Genomic DNA, 7,127 nt, shown 5'->3' on the forward strand with positions numbered 1-7,127 from the left:
CGGACTGTCCGTCGGATTGTATGACGGACTAAGTACGCCATACAATCCGCTCGTGTGTACGCGGCATTAGTCAGGTCTGTGCTACTGTACACATAGAGGTCAGTATATTAGTAGGTGAATATGTTTATTACAATAGAGTTTATTTCAGCTCTTAGTTACATAATTATATAGTAGGTGAGATTGAAAAAAGTTCATCAAGTCTAACCTATGTGTGCGATTATATGTCAGTATTACATTGTATATCCCTGTATGTTGTTATCGTTCAGGTGCTTATCTAACAGTTTTTTGAAACTATTGATGTTGTCTGCTGAAACCACTGCCAGTGGAGGGGAATTCCACATTCTTGCCACTCTTACAGTAAAGAGCCCTCTACACAGTTTAACCACTTCAGCCCAAAAGATTTGGCTGCTCAATGACCAAGCCATTTTTTGCGATACGGCGCTGCGTCACTTTAACAGACAATTGCGCGGTCGTGCGATACTGTACCCAAACAACATTGACGTACTTTTTTCCCCACAAATAGAGCTTTCTTTTGGTGGTATTTGATAAACTCTGTGTTTTTAATTTTTTGCGCTATAAACAAAAAAAGAGCGACGATTTTGAAGAAAACAATATTTTGTACTTTCTGCTATAATAAATATCCCCATTTTTTTTAAAGTGAATTTTTTCCTCAGTTTAGGCAGATATGTATTCTTCTACATATTTTTGATAATAAAATCACAATAAGCGTATATTTATTGGTTTGCGTAAAAGTTATAGCGTCTACGGGGGAAAGATTTATGTGATTTTTATTATTATTATTTTTTTTTTACTAGTAATGGCATTGATCTGTGATTTTTATCGAGACTGCAACATTATGGCGGACAGATCACACACTTTTGACACATTTTTGGGACCATTGACAATTATACAGCGGTCAGTGCTTTAAAAATGCACAGATTACTGTGTAAATGTCACAGGCAGGGAAGGGGTGAGCAAGGGGATAACTGTGTTCCCTTGTGTGAGTTCTAACTGTAGGGGGGTGGGACTGACTAGAGGAGATGATAGATCGTTGTTACCAGTGATGTAAGTAACTGAGTTAAAATAAACGGAGTTACGTAACGCAGAGGGTAACGAGTAATCTAACTGATTACTCTTCCCCGGTAACTCAGTTTCCATTACTTGGGCAGAATTACCTCAATTACATCTACTGCCCAGGAGGCCCGCCGTGGCCGCACTGCCTGGCCGTTCATTCCACAGCGGGGAGGGGGGCTTTCGCTTGCTGAGTTGAGAAGAGGCTGAGACTCAGAGAGACTGTCTGGACCACCCCATCCCGCCCCGCCTATCCAGAGAGAGAATGTAGGGAGGCGGGGCGGACACTGAAAAGTTAAGTCAGCTGACACCAATTGAGTGAAGGGGAGGGTCTCTCTCTCTCCCCATGAGGAAAGGCTTCCCTGGAGGCATTCAAGTAAGTGACTGTCTGACGATTCGAATTGCAGTGCAATCGATCCATCCCAAGTCCTCCACCACCTTTGCTTCTTACTGATCCCATCCCTACCCACCCGCCATCACTTCTACAACAGAAGTGATGGGGGGGATAGGGTAGGGATGAAATCAGTGGTGGTGGGGGATGGGATCAGTAAGAGGCAGAGGTGGTGGTGGGAGAGGATGGCACCACCACCGCTGCCACCACCACCACTGCCACCACCACCGCTGCCCCCCCCAAAGAACCACGCTGCCTGCCACCCCTCCAAGTACACCACCACCACTGCCACCCCCCAAGTACCACCGCTGCCACCCTCCCAAGTACACCACCACCACTGCCACCCCCCAAGTACCGCCGCTGCCACCCCCCCCCAAGTACAACACCACCACTTCCACCCCCTCAAGTACCACCGCTGCCACTCCCTCAAGTACCACCGCTGCCACCCCCTCAACAAATGTTCTAAAATACTGTATATAGTGTTTTTATTCTTCAATCAGTTAATATAAACATCTTTGATATTAAAGATGTTATAAAAAAAGTCACAGTTACTTTGCTGAGTAACTAATTACTTTTCTAATGTAGTAATTGAGTTACTAACGCAATTACTTTTTGGGAGAAGTAATTTGTAATTTAATTACTTTTTTAAAGTAAGATGACCAACACTGGTTGTTACCAGCCGCTGGGTCCCCTCAAGAGGACTGGTGGGTGTTGGCTGGTGCGGTGCCGAGTATAGTGGGAGGTGGCTCCCGCAGCTCCATCTGGCTGGCTGCAGAGTCACTCGGCGGCGAGTAGGAAGAGGCAGTTCCCCCCTCCCCCAGAGCCAACCATACCAATGTCCAGCAGCCGTGTGTGTAAGCTCTCTGCCCTCCCCGCCCCGCCTCCCTCCCTGGGTGATGTGCAGCTATTGGAGGAGCAGGGCGAGCGGCATTATGCACAGAGACAGCCGGATGGACTGGCCATAGGACACACGCTGGTCCTGCAGCCCGCCCTGCTTACCCAACCTCTCCGCGGTCGGCAGCCGGAGCCCGGGGGTGGAACCAAACGATCAGCTGATCGGATGGGGGACGAGCTGGAGGAGGTCTCCCGTGCATGAGCTATGACTCGCAGCCTGTAGGAAACCCCATCTCCTAATCCTGGGACTTGTGACAAATCGACTGCTGCCATGTGGATGGAGCTGAAAAGAAGTGCCCCAAGGTAAGAACTTGTCAGGTGGTGGGGGAAGTGCTGCTGGGGATGAAGGCTTCCAGTCAGACATTTTTCACTGGTGTGTGTGACTGGATCCACCTGGCTTCATCCCTCCTCCTGCTTACACCCCCCCTCCTGTCCACCTGGCTCCACACCCCCCCTCTTATCCACCTGGCTCCATCCCTCCTCCTGCTTACACCCCCCCTTCTGTCCACCTGGCTCCACCCCCCCTCTTATCCACTTGGCTCCATCCCTCCTCCTGCCTACACGCCCCTCCTGTCCACCTGGCTCCATACCTTCACTTGGCTACATCCCCCTCTCCTGTCCACCTGGCTGCCCCCTCTCCTGTCCATCTGGCTATAGCCTCCCTCCACCTGGCTGCACCTCCTCTCCTGTCCGCCTGGCTCAATTCCTCCACCTGTCTGCACCTCCCCTCCTGTCCACCTGGCTGCACCCTCTCCTTTCCACCTGGCTGCACCCACCCTCTCCCGTCCACCTGGCTCCATCTCCTTATCTGGCTGACCCCCCCATCCTGGCTGCACCCCTCTCTCCTGTCCACCTGGCTCCATCCTCCCTCCACCTGGCTGCACCCCCTCTCCTGTCCACCTGGCTACACCCCCCTATCCACCTGGCTCCATCCTTCCACCTGGCTACACCTGGCTCCATTCCTCTACCTGGCTACACCCCCTCCACCTGGCTACACCCCCTCCTATCTACCTGACTACATCCCTCCTCCTGGCTACACCCCCTCCTGTCCACCTGGCTCCATCCCTTCACCTGGCTACACCCTCCCTCCTGTCCACCTGGCTCCACCCTCCCTCCACCTGGCTGTCCCCCTCTCCTGTCCACCTGGCTATAGCCTCCCTCCACTTGGCTGCACCTCCTCTTCTGTCCAACTGGCTCCATTCCTCCACCTGTCTGAACCCCCCCTCCTGTCCACCTGGCTCCATCCTCCCTCCACCTGGCTGCCCCCCTCTCCTGACCACCTGGCTATAGCCTCCCTCCACCTGGCTGCACCTCCTCTCCTGTCCAACTGGCTCCTTTCCGCCACCTGTCTGCACCCCCCTGTCTACCTGGCTGCACCCCCTCCTTTCCACCTGACTGCACCCCCCCCTCTCCCATCCACCTAGCTCCATCTCCTTACCTGGCTGACCCCCACTTCTGACCACCTGGCTCCATCCTCCCTCCACCTGGCTGCACCCCCCTCTCCTGTCCACCTGGCTCCATCCCTCCACCAGGAGTTTTGGTGCTAAAATGATTGAATTAATTTAGATTTTTTTTTAGGGGGGGGGGGGGCGCAAGTAGTCGATCTTGCCTAGGGTGCAAAATAGTCTTGCACCAGCCCTGCTTGTAGCCAGTTTTCAATCCATGTACTCACCCTATGGTCCATGCCAACAGGCCTTACTTTGTACAGTACATCTTAATGGAGAACTGTGTCAAATGCTTTTACAAAATCCAGATACACGATGTCTACGGGCCTTCCTTTATCTAGATGGTAGCTCACCTCCTCATAGAAGGTTAATAGATTGGATTTGCATGAACGATTCTTCATAAATCCATGCTGATTACTGCTAATGATACCGTTTTCTTTACTAAAATCTTATTTAAAGTCCCTTATCATTCACTCCAGGATCTTGCATACTATTGATGTTAGGCTAACTGGTCTGTAGTTTCCAGGGATGTATTTTGTCCCTTTTTAAAACATTGGTACTACATTGGCTTTTCTCCAATCAGCTGGTACCATTCCCATTAGTAAACTGTCAGTAAAAATTAGGAACAATGGTCTGGCAATTACTTGACTGAGTTCCCTGTAGGACCCTTGGGTGTAAGCCATCTGGTCCTGGTGACTTATTAATGTTACATTTTCCAAATCTATCCCTAATTCTGTCCTCTGTTAGCGATGAGGGTGCTTCCTGTGATGTGTCATGTGGATAAACACTGCAGTTTTGGTTACTGAAACCCGATTCCTTAGTGAAAACTGAGGAGAAGAATAAATTCAATATCTTCACCATCTCCACATCCTTTGTAAACAGATTTACTTCCTCATTCTTTATGGGGCCAATATGGTCTGTCCTCTCTTTTTTACTGTTTATATACTTAAATAATTTCTTGGGATTTTTTTTTGCTCTCCTCCGCTATGTGTCTTTCATGTTCTATCTTAGCCACCCTAATTGCACCCTTACATTTCTTGTTGCATTCTTTGTAAAGTCTGAATGCTGATGATGATTCCTCAGCCTTATATTTTTTGAAGGCCTTCTCCTTTGCTGTTATATGCATTTTTACATTGGAGTTAAGCCATCCAGGATTCTTTTTTGCTCTTTTAAATGTATTTCCTAATGGGATGCACTGGCTTATTATTATTATTATTATTATTATTTATTTCCCAATGGGATGCCCTTATTTAATATGCCCTTAAAGAAAACCCATCTCTACTCCATGGTCTTTGTTCCTAAGATTCTATCCCAATTTATATCTTCTAGCAAGGTTCGTAGTTTAGTTTGGCTCTTTTGAAATTCAGTGTCTTTGTATTCCCCTTATGTTTCCTATTTGTGTGATTTATACTGAAGCTAATTGACCTGTGATTGCTGTTTCCTAAATTGCCGCTTATTTCCACACCTGTGTAGGTCTGGTAACGCTTTGTTTCTAGTTGGTGCGTCTACCATCTGACCCATGAAATTGTCCTGCAAGACATTTAGGAACTGCCTTAGAAGAATGCACGGTTTCTTCCACCCAGTCTATGGCTGGATAATTAAAACCCCCCATAATGATGACACTTCCCATCCTTTCTGCTAATCCAAATTATGTTAAGAGGTCCGTCTCCCCCTCCTCCCTCAGGTTAGGGGGCCTATATCATACTCCCAGTATTATTTTCCCCTTTGTTTCATCTCTTTGGAGCTCTACCGATAAGGATTCCACCTCCTCCCTAGCTCCCTTAGGCCACGTACACACGCGGGGACTGTTCGCCCAACTTTGTCCGCTGAACAGTGTTTCGGCAAACAGTCCGCTCGTGTGTGGGCTTTCAGCGGACAGTTTCAGCGAACAGTCCGCTGAACAAGGTTTTTCGGAAATTCCGAAAAACTGTCTGCTGAAACTTTGTTTCAGCGAACAGTCCCCTCGTGTGTAGGCTTGTTCGTCAAACTAAGTTCCGCGCATGCTCAGAAAGGATTTACACGCCGAAAGTTATAATGCAGTGTATAGGACGTCGTATTTTTCGTCCCGTCGTACGTGCCGTTCACGTCATCGCGCACGGTTTCAGCAAACTGTTCGTCCGTCGTGTGTGGCCATGTCCGTCCATGCTAATTTTGAGCGGACTGTTTGCCGAAACTGTTTGACGGACAAAGTTGGGCGAACAGTCCCCGCGTGTGTACGCGGGCTTAGTGATATCATCTCTCACATTCACTTGTTATTCTTGATATACAGGCATACCCCTCCCCCTTTTTTACCCTGTCTATCCCTGCGATAAAGGGAATACCGTTGAATGGTTGCCAGCCAATCATGAGAGCTGTTGAATCAAATTTCTGAAATGCCCACAAAATCTAAATCCTGCTTGCACAACAGCATCTCTAATTCTCCCATCTTGTTCGCCAAGCTCCTGACATTGGTGAACATGTCACGTAATTTAGACCTGTCACATACTGTCCTCTTATTAGGTGTTCCGAGATTGCAAATAGGACTTGTTACTATAATTACCTTGGGTTTGTGTGCTTTAGTCAACCTACCACTAATGCCCCCAATACTACCCTCTGGAATATGTTTTGCGCTGACTGTCTCTACCCCTGAACCCTCCCCCCGTCGCCTATTTTAAAAGCCCCTCTAAATTTTTGGCCATCTTCACTCCCAGCAGATCTGCACTCTCCTTATTTAGGTGCAGTCTGTCCCTTCTATAGAACTGGTGACCGGCTTAGAAATTGGTCCAGTTCTCCAGGAACCCAAACCCCTCCTTACTACACCAGCTCCTCAGCCACTTGTTTACTTCCCTAATCTTTCTCTGCCTTTCTGGTGTGGCTGGGTGTATTGGTTGTATTTCTGAGAATACTACCTTGGAGGTCCTTTTCCTCAATTTAGCTGCTAAGTCCCTAAAATTGTTCTTTAGGACACTCCATCTGCCTGTGACTTTGTCATTGGTGCCAATGTGCACCATGACAGCCGGGTCTTCCCCAGCCCCTGCCAGTAATCTATCCACCAGATCCGTGATGTGCCGAACCCGAGCGCCCAGTAGACAGCATACAGTTCAGCGCTTCTTTGTCACAGATTGCCCTCTCTGTCCTTCTAAGAATTGTGTCCACTACCACCAAAATCTGTCTTTCCTTTCCCTTCGCTTCCCCCCCACTCTCACTGGAGGAGTTCTTCCCCTGGCAGCTAGGAGAGTCCCTCAGCTCCACAAGTTCTAGGCCCTGACTGGTTTCCCCAATGTCACTCAATGGAGCGTACTTATTGGGATGTTCCAGCCCAGGTTTGGCCTCCCTAGCCTTTTCCC

Source organism: Lithobates pipiens, unplaced genomic scaffold (genome assembly GCF_037356315.1).
Source record: "Lithobates pipiens isolate NorthernLeopardFrog02 unplaced genomic scaffold, aLitPip1_a1.2 Scaffold_3, whole genome shotgun sequence".
NCBI lineage: Eukaryota > Metazoa > Chordata > Amphibia > Anura > Ranidae > Lithobates > Lithobates pipiens.